Raw genomic sequence first — 20520 nt, 5'->3', positions numbered from 1 at the left:
CTCACTACTTAATATTCTTTATACTTAATAAGCTTTTTACTATTCATTATTAAACAGTTTTATTTAAGTTTACTTTTGTATACATATTTTATTCAAATCTTGTGATGGGTTTTACGTTTATTTCTCTACCCTACTGTACCAATTTATATGTATAATGGAATGAAATAAAATTAAGTTCGCTTATTTTGCTTATTATTATTATTATGAGTATACTAATAACCACTAATAAATAATAGTAGTAAGTTGTCACACGAGCGAGGAGCATGTCATGATGTTTGTGTATAGCGTTGTCCATGTCCCGCTCGATTGGCTTCACTCAAACCTTAGCCATGTTCACCACACAGAAGTGTGCAGACAGACTGGTATCCCGGTAGTAGTAAAGGGCTATGGAGTCATTCGCTTGTATGGAGTCACTATCACTGTGTGATAATGTCCCTTTCTTAGATCAATACTGTTAATAGTTTGTTAAAGCTAATTCACAGCCGACCGTTAGATAATCTCCTTATGTCCGCAATTTAGACGAGGACCTGTAATTAATTGGCCTTACATTAATTTCGAGGGTAAACAACGTTGAGTGTTTTATACGCAAACTGTTGTCGCTTCGCTTCGACCCTTTTGAAGGCTGACACACACTACGTCAACAGGCGTAACAGAAACTACAGCATAAAATTTTCGTATTATAAATACGAAAAAGTGTTTGTTGGTGTGTCCGTCAATGGCGTCGCAACGGAGCAACGAATCGATGTGAAGTTTTAGAAACAATAATGATATAATAATGATTTTCTAAAAGCGATCTTAGTTTACAAAACTCTTCAATTTACGCCATTAAAACCGTACTCTGTGTAAATTCATTTAAGGAGGTCCCGATTCAATTGTCTACTAAAACAATTTAGGAAAGATATTTTCCAATTTGGACGTGCGGCCTGAGCTAATTATCTTACCTATAAGAATATGTATATTGTATATATAGAAGAGATAGACCATTTCACAGGTAGCATGTGAAACCCCTTTTTTAACCGACTTCCAAAAAAGGAGGAGGTTCTCAATTCGTCGGAATCTTTTTTTTGTTATGTATATTCCCCGATTACTCAAAGACCCCTGGACCAATTCGGAAAAATTTTGTTTTTGTTTGAAAGGGTTTATTATGCAGGTGGTTCCATATAAATTTGGTGAAGATCTGATGAATATCTTCAGAGATGGAGAGCAGAACTCCTCAATGGATAAGAGCAAATTGTTCGCGATCAGTGTAATAGCTTAGTAAACAGTAGGGTTTTAACTGGACATAGCATATTATAGTACAGTGGGGTCACTAAAAATTGTGAAATAAAAAAAATTCAAAAGAAAAATAAAACCGACTTCAAAAACCACAAACACTAAAAAGTAATAACTAATTTTTGTTTAGCTACACGTGTAATGTACCTAGGTATGAAGTCGGGCGAGCTTCACTCTTGGATTTCTAATTTTTTTATAATATGCTCACTCGACTTCATACCTAGGTACATTACACGTGTAGCTAAACAAACTAAAAGAATCGTCGCAAAGCTTAAGATTTATGGTTACCGAAGGGATAAAACGGGAGGAACTGGGGCTTAAGACGAATTAAGAGAGATTACGTGATGTAAAGGACACAAGAGCAGAACAGACGAGGTTTGCTTTTATTGCTCTAATAAATTTTATTTCATCCCCCTAACATTATGCCACTTTGACGGACATGGAGTCTAAAACAGAATTCAAAGCAACAAGTATATAGTAATCAAATGGCGATTCAATTATTGTTTATCATGCATTGTGCTTAGTTACAAGTTAACGATCAGTGATCTCTACCTATACAATAGGTACGTTGGACCTCGAATTACCGACCTGTTTTTACTAAAGGCAAATGCTCATTATTGATAAATGCTGTTGTTGCTAACATTTTAAAGCACGGAAATATCTCTTGCAATACTTTAACCGGTTTCCAAGTAGATATACTACGTAGATTCATTGAATCCTAAAACAAAGAGCATTGCCGATGGTTTTTTAGAGATTGGTATGTTGCAAAAATGAAATTCGTCAATACATGATGGACTTCATCCAATTATTCTTACGGCGTATATCAGAGAGCTGTCATTTACTAAAGGCGGAGATATCTGATACAAGTGTAAATTAAAAATTTATAACACCCCCGACGATCCAAAGTATCTGAGTTTTCCAAAACATCATTTTCAAATAAATAATTATGTATTTAGGCAACGTCCATCTTGACAGCTTGACATTTGTCTATTGACATAATATTATGAACCTAACGGTTATCTAACCTTCTTTTCTACAAGAAAACTAGAAAAGAGCTGATAACTCTTAAACTGCTGAACCAATTTTTTTAGATTATAGCTAAGGACACTCTCGATCAAGCCACCTTTCAAACAAAAAAACTAAATTAAAATCGGTTCATTCGTTTAGGCGCTACGATGCCACAGACAGATACACAGATACACAGATACACAGACACACAGATACACAGATACACACGTCAAACTTATAACACCCCTCTTTTTGGGTCGGGGGTTAAAAATAGCCTTTGATTGACTGGTAAAAAAGTTTGTACAATTGTAGTTTGTATTGTTGTGTTCATTGGCGTTGGATCTACTTTTATTTTATTGATAAAATATATAGTACACATCTCCTCTCAGAATGAGAAGGCTCTGCCCAGTCTACCATAAATCTGACATTCGGTACCATGCGGTGCAGAGAGAGAAAGAGAGAGAGTCAAATGTCGTGATGTGATATTTCTATGCAATTTAGGCAAACAGCCTAATACTTTAATGTCATGTGTTTTGATTTAGGAACCTGCATTCAAGACTCTAAAAAATTTTCAAAAGAAAAATAAAACCGACTTCAAAAACCACAAGCACTAAAAAGTAATAAATAATTTTTGTTTAGTTACACGTGTAATGTACCTAGGTATGAAGTCGAGCGAGCATAATAAAACAAAATTAGAAATCCAAATATAAAGCTAAAAAAGTCTGGCACGCGCTGGCTCTCTCTCTATAAGAAAGTCGGAATTCCAAGGAATTAAAAATCAGACTTATTAGAATGAATTGAACCGAATATGACTTTGATATTGTTAAGCTTATTACTTGAGTGTATTCCTTTGAAAGTGATCAAATGGCATCCGACTGTAATCTTTTGGAATGAAATGAAAAATATTTTTTATTTTTTGTAGGCTACCTTACAACTCCAAGGCATTTATGGCGAGGCTACCACTGCACGGTTCGTAAAAATTTGACGTACCTGTCTAACTCATAGTTCGAGTCAGAAAATTAGCGCTGTTATTGTTATTTCAGTGACTTCCGAACAATCCCAAGAATTTCAGACCATCAGCGCTTAGGTAGTAGTTCTGTCTAACTACAAGTAAAGCAATTGCGACCATCGAAGGCTTGCATCTCAAGCATAATATTAGGTAATATAATCGAACAAGATAATCCGAGGGTACTTAGCCTTAAAAACTTTTTAGGACTCACCCGCAAGAATAACTTTAAAAAAAAAAAACAAAGTATAGTTTGTTTAAACTTTGTTTAAAATAAATTCATTTCACGGTGTTTTTACAGTGGCAGGCAGCTTCTTCACACATAAATTCGGATACAATTTATTTTTGAATTCTTCTAGGTAATGTCAAAAACACCAGAAAAATGAGATGATTTTGATATAAAATTAATTTAAAATTCGACCCAGCTCTGTTTTTATTAAATATAGTGGCATGGCTATGACAAATATTTTCATACTTAAATGTGAAGAATAATTAACAAAGATTATGTGATGTCAGTCGAGCTTACTCGAAAGTTTCTTTTGATAAAATGTAAACAAGGATAAAAGGTATGACCCTAGTCATACAAAAATATGATGAATTGACATTTTGGAATAAAAGACATGAGATAACCTTTTTAATGAAACTAATAACTAACTGAATCACATGATAGACACTTGCTAAAACAGTATTATTTGCTTAAAATTATCATTACCAATATTTTAGATTGCGAAAGTGTGTTTTTGTTGGTTTATTGGTTTGTCTTTCAATTACGTCGGAACGGATCTACGGATTGACGTAATTTTTTGCATGGGTATAGACTATAGACGACTTCAAAAGAATCGCAGGGAGTCACTGGTTTCAGGAGGCGTAAGACTGTGTGTGTATAGTGCGTAGGCGCAGTGGTGAGCACTGTGGTCATATAAATTTAGTGGGAGGCCCACGGTCTGGTCTGGTAGCAGGCTTCGGCCGTGGCTAGTTACCACCCTACCGGTAAAGCCGTGCCGTCGATTGATTCAGAGTTCCGGTAGGTAGTAAAAACTAATCAGGGGTATGTGGGTTTAAAGAAAACCCATTCCCCTTAAGAAGCTTAAATATTGAATACTTTACCTACAGTTAGCACAAAATATTTCCTTATTGTAAATAATAAATAATAGTAAGAAGTTAGAAATAGTGCATTATGAGCTCGTAAGTCCGTTTGAAATTGTCACGAAGCTTGGTTTCATCACAATTTCATACGGTTTCCTTCTCTAAAGAAAGATAATATGATGGCTCCCAAGAATTTTATATAACAAGGGATTTAGAATCAGTACGACATACTAGAAAATTGTTCAGACGCAAACAGAATGAAATGTACCTACTTACTTGTACACGTAGCTTCTTGGATTTTTCTGAGCAAACTGAACTTTATTTCGTAAGAAATATGAGTCTTTATTTTGTATAATAGAAAAGGGTGGTTTAGTTATTTGGCTTGTTTTAGTTTTTTATTATATTTATACATTTTTGCTGTATACGGGTTGTGAGTTAAAAGTAATATAAGAAAAAACCGTTTAAATCAAAGTTCTAGGGTGTATTTCAGTGGTTTTAAGGGTCAAGTTATTTTTCGAAAGTCGTTATATAATTGAAAGTAAATACGTACTATGTATATTCAAGTTTCTGACGGTAGCAATAGCTATAACGCTCAAGGTCAAGTCAAGTCACAAGACCTCAACAACTAATCTTGCGACTAAATAAATCCCTTGAGTTACCTACCTATCCTCCCCAAGATAGGTCGCTTAACAACCGAAAGACTTTGCTAATTATTTTGATCTTTGAATTTAAGTTCAAATTATGTAAAGCAGTTGACTAAAGACTTAAATCTCAGTCAAATTATATTTGAATCGTTTTGTTCTTTCTGATATAGATTTTTGTAATAACAAGTGCAAATTAAAAATTTATAACACCCCCGACAAGCGAAGGTGACAGAAACTAGAAAAGAGCTGATAACTTTCAAACGGCCGAACCGATTTTCTTAAATTATAGCTAAGAACACTCTCGATCAAGCCACCTTTCAAACAAAAAAAACTAAATTAAAATCGGTTCATTAGTTAAGGAGCTACGATGCCACAGACAGATACACAGATACACAGATACACAGATACACAGACACACAGATACACGCGTCAAACTTATAACACCCCTCTTTTTGGGTCGGGGGTTAAAAAGCATAGACTCCGATAGTATTTTGTATAGGTTTTTAAGAATTGTGGTACAATTTATTCACTTATGATAATGACCTGCATTTCATTTCTCCATTCGATGTTTTGGAAGCTTTGAAGAAATAGAAATAGGAAGACTTTTGATTCAAATAAACTTCAACAAGTACTTTTTAATCGTCAAATGCATCTAACACTGGTTCGGAATTCCTTTCAGATCGAGAAGAGCCAGCAAGAAACTCTGCGGTGACTCTTTTCAAACGTTCGATCAATTATTATACTATGCCATAATTAAAAATATAATTAATGGAGTGAGATGCAAAGCAAATCCACGCTCTTTTATCATTCTCATGAATTTTCGATTGTGAAGTAGGTATGCCTTTTTCAGAAGCACACTTTTAATAATTTTTTAACTGATTTTTTCTAAAAAAGAGCTATTAATTCCGACATATAAGTACGCTTTCGGACTTTGGGTGCTCGCATATAGAAGCAGGTTTCTGGTATCAATAGTATACCGATATTGAGAGATCATAATATGTTAATATGTAGCTATTTTACTCACACCGATCGGTACCGTCTCGCACCGATCTGTCAGTACCGAAAAACTGGCTCTTTAAGGTGGAAGCGACGGGCCTGCCCGCGAAATTCAAATTTAATTTGGTTTGTCGCAATTTGTAAACTAACCTAACCCGTGAGGATGATATTGCCATTGTCGCAATTAAAATACCATAAGCCGACGTTGTCGTATTAGTTTACAAATTGCGAAAAACCAAATTAAATTTGAATTTCGCGGGCAGGCCCGTCTCATGCCCCTTAAGCATAAAGAGTGGGTGCTAGCAAGCACCCTTACTTGAGGACGAGCGCAGAAGTCGCAAGCCTATTATGGTTTCTAGTTTGCCTATCATAAGATTACTGATTGTTTTAATTTCATTAAAATTCAGCTCAAAATGCTTCCGATATTAGGGTACAATATAAAATTGCCTGATCAACAAGCACAACAAAAATAAAAATAAAGCTTTGCATAGATACGGTTCAAAATTACTTTTAGTAGTAGATACCTATTCACGAAGGGGTGAAACCCTTATTATGCAAAAAGTTATGAGGGTTTCCACTGAGTACCCGATCAATCTGTGATATTTAATGAAACATTGAGGGGAATATATTTTTTAACTAGATTTGTAACTCGTTAAAATCCAGCTTAAAAAATGGACAGCACTGTAATTGCCCTAACTGTACCCGAGGCTGGGCATCGAAGCGCAATGAAGTAATAAGTGTAAATAAAATAATAGGAATTTTGAGTCATATCATTGAAGGCAAAATTACTAAACAAGTGTAAATTAAAAATTTATAACACCCCCGACAAGTGAAGGTTACAGTAATAATTAGAAAAGAGCTGATAACTTTCAAACGGCAGAATCGATTATCTTGGATTCGAACACTCTCGATCAAGCCACTTTTCAAACAAAAAAAACTAAATTAAAATCGGTTCGTTAGTTTAGGAGCTACAATGCCACAGACAGATACACACATACACAGATACACACGTCAAACTTATAACACCCCTCTTTTTTGGTCGGGGGTTAAAAATGGGAATGTCTATACCCTGCTGGTAATCATCACTTTAGACACGTATGTAACATGCTTGCATGAATCTCTGTGGGTATGTATCAATTACGTCGTGACAACAACCCATGAAACTGAGTCAAAATATCGAAAATCATCGCAATTAATCGTGTTACATTGTAATATGTCAATAACCAAGCCTAAAATCATCAGTATAATACCTCTTATTGTAGATGATATTATATCAGTAATATTTTCTGCTGATATACTCCGGGCAAATTGCCTACTTATCGAACTAGTGGTTAAATTCTTTTGACGGTTCAGAACACTTGCAAAACTTTATTTTAATAAAAAACCTTCCCACTTATTCCTATTTCTAATGAATATTCTGATGAAATAATGATATTATGATTCAATTATATTATGCAAACAGTAAATATTATGCAAACTGTAAAACGTGCGTAGAATGTGCCTTCGCGGATTTCTATGACGTGTCCATGACGTATCATGATAGATCAGAGCTTGCTTTTCTATTGTGTGAAAATCGGTTTGCGGTGCATGTATGTGTTTTCATATTTTCTAATGAATTTATAATGGCTTAAGCTTAAACATATTAATTCCTGCTGGTATTATAAAAGCATATTTCACTAAAAGTGCTATATTTTTACCCGACTGCGATGAAGGCCAAAATTAGGGTTGTTAGTTTGTGTGGCATAATATTATTTTGAATTTAACATTTCAAAAGAGCAATTGGCGAGTTTCTTGCTGGTACTTCTCGGTGGGAAGTCATTCTGAACCAGTGGTAAATTATTTTGACAATTCAAAAGTAGGCACATGTAAATATTTATTTGATTAAAAATATATTCCATTATATTCTATTTGAGCTGTATGTATGTATCTGTGTCCGTTCCTATGCCCACTCGTACCTCTTTAACGCGTACTGAAAACGATGCAGTGCAATCCGTAGTCGGGGATGTTTTAAATTTTTTAAATTCTTAATTTTAATTCTAGGTCCTGTCGCGAATGCACTAACTCTGCCTGCTTCGCTTGTGAATCTTTGTAAAAATGGAAATACTGTCTAATGAATAACAGTTTATATAGGTACTACCTATAAAACCGGTAGAAAAAATCCATTTTAATGAAAAGGATTTTTTTCTTAGTGGCCAACAAGATGTGGTACATTTGTGTTTACTTATCTGTCTAAACTATTCCGCAAATCATTTTCTTAATAATACGTGAACTCACAACAGTCCGTTAACGACTAAAAATCTCTTGGATTACCTATTTCAGCAGTTTATTTCTCTGTAAAAAAAAATAATGTACATTTTTTTATCCTGCGCGATCCAATTTCGAATAATTGGAATTTTGGGGTTATAGCGCAAAAAATAAATGACTTCTTAACAAGTTTACAAGTTGCAACAATATATTTACGACTATTTTTGCCTGTAAATATCATGGTCTAGGTTTTAAAAATCCCATGGTAATGTCTGGATGCCCTTTTCCATTGGATGCAAGCTTTAGGTATATGTGCCGGATTTCGTTTAAAATGATTCACTACTTGAGCGTTAAGAAGTAAAAAAACTTTTTTCGAAACTCCAAATTTTTCGGATGAAAGTGTAACATCGGTCAGGTCAATTTTGTTCGTATACAAGTGTAAATTAAAATTTATAACAAGACAGATGAGGGTTACAGTAACTAGAAAAGAGCTGGTAACTTTCAAACGGCTGAACCGATTTTTTTGGATTATAGCCAAGAACACTCTCGATCAAAAGCCACCTTTCAACCAAAAAAAACTAAATTAAAATCGGTTCATTAGTTTAATGTCACAGACAGATACACAGATACACATGTCAAACTTATAACACCCCTTTTTCGGGTCGGGGGTTAAAATATGTAGCCTATGTCACCCGGACCATAACAACGAATCAATTGACACCTCATTCATCAAAATCGGAACTCACATAAAATACAAACCGACAAAAAATAGGTACCTACCCATTACTACATAGTACATACGTATAGGTGCTAGGTCCGAGTTACTGTAAATTTCCGCAGAAAATGTATTTACTAAATGGCTTTAAACTCATCTTTTAATGTCAAATGGTATTATAATAGGTTCCGTTTAATAATAATAATAATAATTAGAACTATGTTGAGATTTTCTTTATAAAATTACAAAAGCAAGTTGGTAAATAAGTGGATACTAGAGACCATCCGTTATTAATTTTTTCATTTCTTGTTTCAAGAATTTACAAATCCCAACGTGTTTCTTACGGCCACTCGGAGAAAATGTTCTGGGGATTAAAAACGTGAGAGCGAAGATACGGACAATCTTAATATTCCTGAATATTTTTGGTGCTTTTACTTGGTGCTTTAATATTTAAAATTAACATATTCTTTTCTTTTTTCGAGCTTCTTGTTTAGGGTTCCGTATCTGAAGGGTGCCAACGGTAGCCGATTACTGAGCTGTCCATCCGTTCGTCTCTCCATCTATTTGTCAGCGGTATGTATCTCGCGAACCATAATAGGTAGAGAGTTGAAATTTTCACACAATGCGTATGAAAAAAAACCCATGTTGCATGGCCATTCGTGGCCGTCTACAATAAGTTTCCTGAAAGCTTTAAAAACTTAATATAAGCAATTTTAAATCAAAACTGTTCAAACTCTTGTTAAATAGGTTATGACAATGAGTTCTTCGAGGATAATATATCAATGCCATAGTAGTATTTTGTGAATTTGTTCTATTTCTTCTATTGTAATATCTATTTCCTGATTATTATGAAAGACCTTATGTAATTGGCTCGTAATTTTGTTTGACATGTTTTATTTTATTTTATTTATTTTGTATATCCTAAATATTTGCACACTATTAATTTAGTAGAAAGTTAAAGCCTCTAATTATAAACTTCCATCTTTCTTGTACCAACTTTTTGGTAAAAAAATTATTATCTTATCTTATCTATTGCGACTGTAACAACAAATAATAGAAAAATCTAAATGGCCGCCAGGACAATAAAGAAAATTAAAAGATGTTATTTCTTGTACGATGGTATGGAACCCTCGAGTGCGAGTTCGACTCGACTTGACCGATTTTTTTCATGCCGTTATAAATTTCCTTGTATAGATCTGTACCTATAAATCCCATAAGTTACCTTCCTGAAAGGTTAATTATATGATGTTTTTTTATAAGGTTAAGGCTATTTTAATTGGATAATGAAATCAGCTATACATGCAACATGCGAGCTTCTTTCTTTTCTATACTACCTTAACTTCTAACTATGAAAATTTGTAATTAGCTATAGGTACCTACTTTTCTTCTGAATCTACTTATTTTTCTACTTCTTATTGTTAGCAGTAAATTTCCTCTCTAATAAAAAATAAAAAATAAAATCAAAAAGAAATAAAAAATTTACTTCAATAACCACAAACATTAAGCAAAACATACTATTTATTACCGAATATATTTATTCTGTAGGGAGAAAGTGCCTTGAAGGGGACAGGTTTTGAATGGGACAAACTAGGAACAGTGCAGTAATTTTCTTATTTTTAGGAAATGGAAACATAGATACGTCTTATGTGAACATCGGCTATCAAAGACATAAGAAGAACCCTTTACGCTAAGTCACTTTAAGAATATTTATGGTATTACTTATGGTGTAATTTTTTTTCACTACATAATACAATATACATCTCTTCTATACATAATATATTCGGCAATAACTTAAATTATCTTTACTTTTTAGTGATCGTGGTTATTGAAATCCATTTTTTTTTCAAATTTTGATGGCCTCATATGCTACGAGTATGCTTGGTTAAAAACCCACTGTTCACTAAGCTATTACACTGATCGCGAGCGATTTACTCTATCTATCTAACAAGTAATCTTTTGAGCATTGTAAGACTCATTGGCGTTCGTTGGTTGTTGAGTAGTGATTCCCGAGACACCAAGATCCTAGCAACTTATTTCCCTTGAGGCACGAATTGAAAAAACTTTTTTCCTTGCTTCTACGATATTTTTTCTCCTTTATTTTTTAATGTGAGCGCTATTCATGTAGGTGATTTTAAAAGGACCTTTTTACTAGTAAAAATTGTCACTCTGCAGTTGTTTGTTGTTATCTTCTTTCTTTCCCTGGTGCGCGTTGAAGCTTATCAAGTAGCAGAGACAATGAAAGAATCTTGGCATTAACTAGATATTTGGTAACTGATTTATAGGTATATCCAAATATATAAAAGGAAAAGGTTACTGACAGACTGATTGACTGATTAATCAATGCACAGTTCACGTACTGGACGATTCGGGCTCGTGCAGGCCGACATACATAGACATCCGCGAAGAAAAGATTTTTACGAATTAAATAGGAGTTTGAAATTTTATTTATGTAGTCCACGCGAACGAAGTCGCGGGTATAAACTAGTGTTATATGATTTATCAAACACATTGTACCTATATACCTATTACTTTGCGCAATTGGCAATTTTCATTCGTATCAGAATACAGTTTCTTTGGAAATAGCTATTACAATCCTAAATACAGAGTTACCTTTAAGCTGCTTGGGGCAGCTCAGAGGTAAGTATTCTCGCAATTCTAGAGTTTTCCAATACGTAGGCACTTCACAATACGTTTCTGCAATACGAATGGGTTTATTGGGAAATGTGAAAATATTTACCCTCGAGCATTGAGTTATATTAACCGTGGATGAGCAAAACTCATCCTAGGCAACATTAATGTCACTCCCATAGAATTATATTAATTACTATGCCCGTGACTTTATCCGCGTGGACTATACAAATTTCTAGCCCTTTTAAAAAATACAAAATACGTACCTACGTACGTCACGTAAGACGTAGGTATACCATAAGAATTGGAGCGTGTAAGAATTATTTTTGTTATTTTCTCAGGGAAAATGGGTAAGCTAAAGTCATTATACGTAAAACGACGTACGTAATTCATAAAATAATGTATTACCTATCTATTTATTTAATATAATATTTTCTCAATGTATTTTACAAATACAAAAAAAAAAATTGTTTAAGTACGTACGTATTATCTGTTAAATAGAATAAATCCTTTTTAAAGTTTGTAGGGAAAGATTTTATTTTAGATATTAAAATCCTTTTAAAGTACCTAATCTTGTGTAACGAAAACGCTTTCGTGATGTTGCTGTATTAATACTATAAATTTTAAAACAAGAAGCTCCATTTTCTGTCTATCGTCTGCGAAGGATGTAGTTATCTAGTATCTTCTAATGAGATAGGCAAAGCACTACTTGCAATATTCAGCAATATCCGCGTTGGCCCCCTTTTTTCGAAGCAGTCTGATATGGGACGAGGCCAATGTGTCAAAATCATTAATTGTTTGAAACGACAGCATTTCTTTTTAGGAAGTAGCTGCGAACCGAATAGCTTTACAGCAATCAATCACCGACGAATATCGCGGAAAAAAAGAGGCGTTGCCGCTTGTAATCGATAGGGGGCATCATATTGTAAGAACATGTTTGAAAAGAAAGTTGACTTCTTCATGTTCACTCGAAGCTCTGTTAATATAGAGCTTTACAATCAGGTAAGTCTACCTCTGAGGGATATGTTACCTAGTTGTAACAACGCATATCAATCGATTGCGATGTTCAACAAAATTGACCCAAGTCTGAATGCATGAGCAACGTTGAAGGTTCAAAGACTGTTTCATCCTCTTCGTGCCTCGGAGTGTACGTCAAACCGTTGGTCCCGGTTATCTTCGTAATAATCTTTACGTAGCTCAATAGTAGTAGTCAACGGTTATAGGAGCGGCTGAAATCTGAAAGGTCGGCGGTTCAAACCCCACCCGTTGCACTATTGTCATACCCACCCCAAGCACAAGCTTTAAGCTTAGTTGGAGGGGAAAGGGGAATGTGGGTCATGATTAAAATGACTAATAGGTATTCTTTTTAACCCCCGACCCAAAAAGAGGGGTGTTATAAGTTCGACGTGTGTATCTGTGTATCTGTCTGTGGCATCGTAGCTCTTAAACTAATGAACCGATTTTAATTTAGTTTTTCGTGTTTGAAAGGTGGCTTGGTCGAGAGTGTTCTTAGCTATAATCCAAGAAAATCAGTTCAGCCGTTTGAAAGTTATCAGCTCTTTTCTAGTTACTGTAACCTTCGCTTACCGGGGGTGTTATAAATGTTATAGGCAGGGGTAGGTAGGGGAAATGTTTTGAGGTTGTAACTTGAAACTAACGAATTTAGAAGAATATTTTGTATTTAGAAAACCTGCAATATTCAACAATTTTATTTAATAAAAGTGCAATTTTTAAAAAATACAGATAGAAACGAACACATTTTGGCGAAAACAAGATCGTATGACTATCACAATTCTATTGACAATAAGGTGGCGCAACCCGCTTGGAGATGCCAGCTCGTTCTTGTATCGAATAAAATGACATATCCAAAAGAGAACATTTTGAAAATAACCCAGTGCCAGTTAAAATGATTGTACTAAATAGCATAATTTAATATAAAGTGTAAGTAAAAATCATTACGAATAACGGTAAAAAATACCTAAATGGAAACAACCAAGTTACACTAATAACCAAGCAAGCCTACCACCAACCCCAACCACCACAGTGAACCTACAAATGCAACAATTCAAGTCAACTTATAACTTTTTTTGCTGTAAAAGAATAAGGTGCACTTATTATATATTATAATAAATTTTAACTACCACTTACATGTACGAACTGACAAAAAATCCGACCTTACCTAATATTAGTTGCTAAATACTAAAGTACTTAAAAAATATAGTCTAACCAAGAATTATGTATAACTTTGAATATTGTGTGCCTTATATCGTCGGCACTAGGGTGTACAAAAAACTCATGCGAGTTTATGTTTACACCGCAATGTTAAATACCCTGTAAATGTGTTTTATTAACAAATAAATAAAAATAAATAAATAAATGAAACTAAAAATGTGTGAATTCGGAGTAAGGCAAAAGTAAATGCATATTTCAGAGAAACCTTATAAATTATTTTGATATTAACTTAGTTTTTCTCTATTTACTTTGGGTCATTGACCATTGAACTTAAAATATAATTATAAAGTTGTATACCAATACAGTAATATAATTCAAGCTTTCATGGATGTCTTATGTAGTTTTGCATATTCAAATTTGATCACTTGATCAATTTGCCCAGAAGAATTATTAGCTGTTGTAGAAAGACCGATCTTTTTCAGAGTACGATCGCGTTGGCCTACGAGTCAATTATTCGACAGTATATGAGGCTTTGTTCAATATCAAATTTTGTTTTTGGATTGAAAAACTTCCGAAAGGGTGGAAAATGAAGCGTGCAAAAATAAAGCATAGGTATATTTTTTACGGCTCTCATTATATGAGAGCATTTTTTGTTTATACTGTTTCACGGTGAGTTGAAACAATGAATTGTATGTAAGGTTTGAGTGTTACACGTATGAATACCTGATGCTATGCAATTCAATCATGTTGAAAGGCTGGTGAATCTCTGTAGCTAATATTCATAGACTTATAAATAAGTTAATGGAATACTTGATTAGAATAGTTGATTGGAAAACATAGTTTACTAAATTATACCCGCGACTTTGTTCGCGTGGATTTAGTTTTAAAAATGCCATAGGAACTCTTTGATTTTCCGGAATAAAAAGTACCTACTTATAGTCTACGTACACCTCTGGGATGCAATTTGCAAGCTATGCTATCTCTACATCAAATTTCGTCATAATCGGTTAAAAGTATGGACCGTGAAAAGATAACAGACTCTTTCGAATTTACTCATTTTCGCATATTTATAAGATTAGTACGAAGGATGTAGGAAATATATTTTAATATAAACAAAAGCAGAAACGCCATAACTAAAATAGGCAAGATAATCTTTTTTCTTTGAAATAATTGATCAAACCTGAGAAATGGCTGAAAATTTTATATTATAAGCAAAGTATTACAAAATTCGTGAGATAAGGTGACTACAGGCACAGAGGTTAGTGTAACTTTTGAATAAATTCTCAGTACTTTTCTACCGTGTTTTTTAAAGATTTAGTTCAGTATATTGTACAATAGAAAATTATAATACTATCAAATAAAGAATGTTATAATGAGAAGCTGGCGTACAAAATGATGTAATTACACAAAATAAAATTTTACAGGAGGAACAAATTACTTAATCAAAGCTGTTCACAGTGTTGACACTCTATTGTATTTGTACCGTTTTGATCGGTTCACGAAGTTTGGACTGAATTATAGCACAGTTTGAATGAGTTCAGATTTTGTATGTAGGTAGTGACCAAAAAATTTCCAAATTAAAAAGTTTGATCAGAAATGTAATAGCACACACCGTTTTGTTTCCCAGCTCCTCAAATGTACTAATATAACCTTGTTCATCTCAAAAGCATTCAATTATGAGCTATCTACTTAGGTAAGTATACAACGTTAGGTACACCGAAGTAGGTATGTGTCTAGACCAAGGTCTAGACTCTAGATAAAGCTTTACCTACTGGTGAAGTTCACAAGTATCTCAATTTCTTGCATCAACACACTTTAAGTTGTTACCAAAGTCTTACCGCCTTAAACTAGCTTCAATCTACCAGATGCATATTGAATAGAAGCTATAACGACTTGGAAACTTTATACTTACACTTTAGTCACTTTATAAGAAGATTTAACAAACGGAAAAGTTGACCCAATATCACGTACCAGGCTATAATAATTATGGGCTAAGAGCCAGCGCGCGCCAGGCCTTCGTTATTTTATAAAAGCTGAACGTTCCTCTGCGTAGTGTCGCCAACACAGGGAGTAACGATCAGCGACTATAAAGTTTGAATCATGATGGCTTTGGGAAATAGCGGGTAAAAACGGATATAGGGTGTCAAAAATCTTACGTCAAAGTACAAAGTCCAATTTTTTCATATTTTCTTCGGAATAGTATTAGTAGAAGCCACGATACTTAATATGTCTGGCAATGGATTCACGCGGACGAAGTTGTAGTTAAAGACATGAGTTTTTTCATAATAACGGTTTTCTACGACCCATCTCATGAAAATATCAATTAGGTATCCCATGACTTGACGACTTTTAAGAAGTAAATAATACCAGTAATAAATAATAATTACTATTCTCACTTACAAAATTTTGCTTGTAAAACCAAAATTGTAAGCAAATTGGTATAAAACAAATATATTAAGTACGTTTTCATTTTAGGTAATCGTAATTTGTTCCAGTGAAATTTTTCTTTCCCCTTTACTCTTGTTTTCTGTCAACGCTCTAAAAAGGCCGAGAATTTTTGTATCGCCACTTACTACTTTTTCAGTTTCCCAGTACATTGATTCCGTTATCCCTAAAACTTCATTGACTTTTAATATTAGTTGGACGGACGACATCCAGGAAAATATCAGGGAAGCGCTTGATTCAGGCGGCACCGTAACGTGTGCAAGTCCCTACAAGGGACCTATATCCAACAGATGATGGATGATGGAGCGAATTGGCATAAAAACAAATCTAAGTAAGTATGTTTTCATTTTTATCGTAAAGAATCCAATCCATTTCGGGAAATTTTTCTTTCCCCTTTACTCAACCATCGTTTTATGATTCAACGCTCCTAAAAAAGAATTCTAAGAATTTTTATATCGCCACTTACTAACGTTTTCAGTTTTCCAATACATTGATTCCGTTATCTTAAAATTCCATCGACCGTTGCAATAAACCCGATTGCTATATCAGGGAAGGCCTCAATTCGAATTGATAGTGAGGAAAAATATACTATAAGTGGGGTTGGAAGGCCTTAGTAATTTTCATTTTTTCTCGAATAGGTACACTATAAACAGTGGCACTATTATTTTAGGACTACCTATCTTGAAAATATGGAAAATACGCAAGAGTCCCGTTTATTTATATAATTTTTTTTGACACTCTAAATGAACCACTGAAAAAGGTTCAACATCGTTGCATATGTTCATGAGATGCTTGTTTGTTGGCTTGTCTACAATTACGCCGCAACAAAGCAACGGATTGAGTGATTTTTGCATGGATATACTTACCTTATTATAGAGTCCTGGAGAGTGGCACAGGCTAATTTTATTCCGGAAAATCAAAGAGAATCAGCGGGATATTTGGAAACCAAAATAAAAGTACTATCTATCCATCCATCCATCAGCCTGTAAGCGTCCACTGCTGGGCATAGGCCTTTCCAAGAGCGCGCCACCAAACACGATAAAATGTACTATATAAAAAGCAAATTATGAATTCTTTGAACTGCAGACGTAGGCAATAAAATCCTGCAATTTTCAGTGTACATTGTATACATACTTGACTGAAACCGAATAGGAAACTCAAAGATTACTAATATTTATTTTATATCCAAGCGTGATACGCTGTGTTAAACAAATATTGAAGCCGTTTGAGTTTCTACTCCTCAAAACAGAATCGCAAAAGCTTTACCGTAGATTGACTCTGAACACATTACACAATGTGCTCCTTAATTTTCTCTAAATAGTATAAAGTTAAGTCGGAACTCGAAATCCGTCTAATATACTGAGTATTTGCTACTAAACTCTAGATTCGGGTGCGGTTTTCACACTGAAATGGGCATATACACGTACGCTGGAAGAGTATGCCATACCAAATGACAGTTATTTTTGTTTTTTTTATTCGAAACGCCCCAATGAGTGTACCGGGAATTAAAATTGACACTGCGTCACAATACGTATGAATACGTCCACATGATGCTCAAAATGGCGAAGTTGCTTGAAAAATATGTCGGCAATAGCAAGTCCAGCGTGTATTAATAGAGGTCAGTGGGTTTTTACCACCATTTAAAACATTTCACGAGAATGGTTTCTATATTATAAGGTTTAGATATAAGCCAATGACGCGTTTATGTATCTATATTATGGGTAACTAGCTGACGCCAGCGACTTCGTCCGCGTGGATTTAGGTTTTTCGAAATCCCGTGAAACAAACATACACACACACACACACACACACACACACACACACACACACATACAAACTTTCGCCTTTATAATATTAGTGTGAAAAACGCGTTCATAAAATCAATCTGAATAGGGATGACGACTACTAGTCAAATCAACGACTTTTTATCAAACGTCAAAACTCGCTTTGTATGAAATTCACAGATGTGACGTCTTTAACATTTGACCTAATTTGACGTTAAAGTGGATTAGAGAATTTTTTTGGTTTCTGCCTATGGTGTAACTTCTATACAATTTTGAGATGCTAAGAAAACAGAATAAGATAATATTGAATGTGCTTTAATAATAAATTATACACTTAAGTGCAGTAAGCTTTATAGAGCAAAGCAAACTTTGGAAAAGTATCTCTCGCTGAGTAAGTTTATGAAAACTCCTTAACTTTTATTTTCCGATCGACCACTACACTTTTTGGTTTATTCTCATGGACCGCGTAAACTTAGTAGTCTAACAATATTGCAGACATTATTTTTAACTCTAGGTATATCTATCTCTTTAATTGTATTATTTTCAATCTTAGTCTTGATTCTTTCTATATAATTGAAGGTCGTCATTGAGTCCATAATTCTTATTCTAATGGTGGGGCTTTGGGATAATGAACCAACGGAGTCTAATCATAATATCTCGATTGAATACCTAAATGTAGGTACTAAGTCCACTTTATTTATTTATTTACGTATTTAGTCAAATCCGGACTACTGGGATAATTGATTAAACATACAATAAGCGCGCGTTCACACCTAACGTTTTTTCAGCCACCGACTGTGCCCTATTATTGTTTACTGTTTTTCCATACATGTTAAACTTTCGTTCACACCAAACCGACGTTAGACTCTATTAGGCCATGAGCAGTCACTATTGCATTATAATTTTTTGATTAAAATAAACAAATAAAAATATTTTTTATTCATTTAAACTTTTGCAAATATTTTTGAATCGTCGACTAGTTCGGAATGCCTTTTGACCCAGAAGAACCAGCAAGAAACTCGGTGGTTGCTCTTTTCAAAGATTTGATTTACAATATTATGCCATGTATAAAAGTAATTGCAGTCCCACGCATTGCTGGAACGAGCTGCAGGTCAAATCCACGCTCTTTTATAATAATTTATATAATCTTTGATTGTGTGATATGCTTTATAATTTTTCATTATGCAGTCGATTTCATTATAAAACTACGGCGCTGCACATCACAGGTATATCGGCTAGGTATAAGCTAAGCTGATTTCTAGTTACATAACCATGGGAAACATGGAAGCTTTTGTAGACACGCAGCTACAGAGTATTTACAGCATATTTTGAACGAAAAAACACTTCACGTTCACACTGAGGTACAGTAAACCTGCTCACAGTCGAGCAGGCTCCCTGTACCACAGCGTTGCGTTAGGTGTGAGCACTCACTAAACATTACTTACCCATATGATTATATAATATTCAATAGAGGACTTTAATCAGATTGAACAGATTAATTTACAAATTGCACATATAATTTCAATTTACGCAGCCACTATCATTATGGTTAATTAAGCATACCATGAATATAAGTCGTCGTAATGATATTACCAAAGATCATTTACATATACATAAACATTCTTCTCACACAAATAAATACAGAATGCAAAATTTATGTGTTATGACGGATCAAAAATTGTCGTAAACCGTGTCCAGACATTGAAATTCTCATTCTGTAATTTTTTCAGAAATAGCATACTGAAAATCTGCGTTGAAAATTCGCTGCAAATGCGGGCTTCCATGACGCATATCTCTATACAAGTTGATACTGAAGTTGAAAACGCCGCAGTGTATTTTGACCAAATGGCCCACAAGGAATACCGAATTTTGTACAATTCGTCAAACATGGACATAGCAAAATATGGATCGTCTACACTCTACTCAGATAATCAATTTTAATTGGCAGAATTCTAAGTTTCTCTCGGTAATATTATGAAATCTCTTTTCGTGGAACAGAATTATTTACACAGGCGCTGCACGGCGACGCGGTGAAATTGTTTGCTTATTTCAACTAGCAACTACCTACCTGAAAATTGAAAAATGGCTAGGAAAAGTTAGGGATTTTTTTGCGTTTAGTTTGCATTTTTGGCAAAGTTCCCTTGTAGTTTGTTCGGCTACATTAGGATGGCATACTTACAACTAGCTATGTTGGTTATTCGTTGAGCTCGATTCCTATCATGCAGTGTTAGACACTGAGTTAGCGAATCAGTAGGCAGATCTTTAACTATACCTAACCATGCAAAAATCACTTCGATCCGTTGCTCCGTTGTGACGTGAAATGAATATCAAGGAACTAATAAACCTACAAACAAACACATTTGCGCATTTACAATAAGTATAGGTTGTGTAAGTATTTGTAGTTTGTATACATGAGCATGTTTTATTTCAGGTCTAGGAAGTATTCAGTTGCTCTGAATTTCTTGTCGAAAATATTTTTTTCTTTTCAAAATAAGATTACTCAGTGAAATATTATATTCT

At 34.2% G+C, this 20520-nt stretch overlaps 1 long non-coding RNA gene across 1 annotated transcript in view; it reads left to right on the top strand.

Moving 5' to 3' along the window:
- The first annotated feature begins 694 nt into the window (after positions 1 to 694).
- Positions 695 to 20520, top strand: part of LOC123880299 — a 29945-nt gene continuing 10119 nt past the window's right edge. The window contains exons 1-2 of the long non-coding RNA XR_006799204.1: positions 695 to 705; positions 17005 to 17093. This is a non-coding gene — a long non-coding RNA (uncharacterized LOC123880299). The remainder of the gene's footprint in view (positions 706 to 17004; positions 17094 to 20520) is intronic.

This window comes from Maniola jurtina, chromosome Z (assembly GCF_905333055.1).
Source record: "Maniola jurtina chromosome Z, ilManJurt1.1, whole genome shotgun sequence".
In the NCBI taxonomy this organism is placed as follows: Eukaryota; Metazoa; Arthropoda; class Insecta; order Lepidoptera; family Nymphalidae; genus Maniola; species Maniola jurtina.
This window is presented reverse-complemented; position numbering and strand designations above follow the sequence as displayed.